This window comes from Schistocerca piceifrons, chromosome 2 (genome assembly GCF_021461385.2).
Source record: "Schistocerca piceifrons isolate TAMUIC-IGC-003096 chromosome 2, iqSchPice1.1, whole genome shotgun sequence".
NCBI classification, from domain to species: domain Eukaryota; kingdom Metazoa; phylum Arthropoda; class Insecta; order Orthoptera; family Acrididae; genus Schistocerca; species Schistocerca piceifrons.
This window is the reverse complement of record NC_060139.1, coordinates 296,380,053-296,381,212: the sequence shown is the minus strand read 5'-3', so window position 1 is coordinate 296,381,212 and position 1,160 is coordinate 296,380,053. Positions and strand designations below refer to the sequence as shown.

The following is a 1,160-nucleotide window of genomic DNA, read 5'->3' as shown; positions in this document are numbered from 1 at the left end:
TACGAGCAAAAGAGTTGAACCAGCGGAGGAAAGAAGACCGTCGACGAATTCCGCGATAAAATTACTTTTAATTCTTCATTTTTCTGTGGAAGAAGACACCAAACCATCTGAGCAGAAGATGATTTTGTTTTAAGTTATTCCTCTGTTCCACGAAGTTCGACAGTCCAGCAAATATAGCGTTGAAGCTCGCCGAAGAAGGCATATTTTGGTGAGAGTAAGGAGGGCTATAAGGGGAGTTGGGAGGCCCTAAAAAAATAAATAAATAAATAAATAAATAAAAAATAACACAAAAAAACCATAAAAAAGTGGTAGAATGCTCGCCTGCCACGCGGGCGGCCCGGGTTCGATTCCCGGCCGATGCATCGTTTTGCTTTTCCCGCGGTGCCGTGTGGCTTGCGCGCTTGAGGTGCACGATCCACAAGAATGTATAGCGGGATTCCCTTGAGAAGAACCGAGAACGCAGCACGCGCGGTTCCCCACTCGGACGCTCGCGTCATGTTCTGCGGACTGGCGTCGGCCTGGCCTCACAAGTTGCTGTGTCCAGGTACCTCCGAGGCAATGAACTTGAACGACGGGGAGTACTGCCCATCGTTGCAAAAGCCGCAGCAACACGACGATCAACTGGGCCGGCAATGCACGTGTAGCAACAGAACACGTTATCCACGAAGTAGTGTATCTCTGCGTCTAACATTGGGTAGGCTACTACCCAGTTTCCAGGACCAACGGTCCGCCCCGTGCCTCGGTAGCGCAGTAGGCAGCGCGTAAGTCTCATAATTTTAAGGTCGTGAGTTCGATCCTCACCCGGGGCATTTAATTTTCTGTGACTCGCGGTGGTGCTGTCGCTAGGGCTCGAACTTATTTCTTGCTTGTTATCCACAACGTTTCAACTTTTCATGACGAAGGGCCCATATTGTAAGAGGGGTGAAACGGAAACAGAGTGCATATGGACGTGTTTGGCATGTAAGCAACACCAAGAAGACAGAGTGAAGTGTAAAGGTGCACTGTTGTGTATACAGATGGTCAGGATACGTTACAAGAAGTGCACTGTTGTGCGCACAGGAAATTCCATATTTTTTTACAGGAAGTACAGTATTTTGCATAGAAAATTTCATGTTCTTTTACAGGAAATAAAATTTAAAGTAATTGAATATGGACACAGA

The 1,160-nt window shown here is 47.1% G+C and overlaps 1 non-coding gene across 1 annotated transcript; it reads left to right on the top strand.

Moving 5' to 3' along the window:
* Positions 1-736: 736 nt before the first annotated feature.
* Trnam-cau lies at positions 737-809 on the top strand. The gene has a single exon. It is a non-coding gene; the product is annotated as a tRNA-Met (tRNA).
* Positions 810-1,160: the final 351 nt, after the last annotated feature.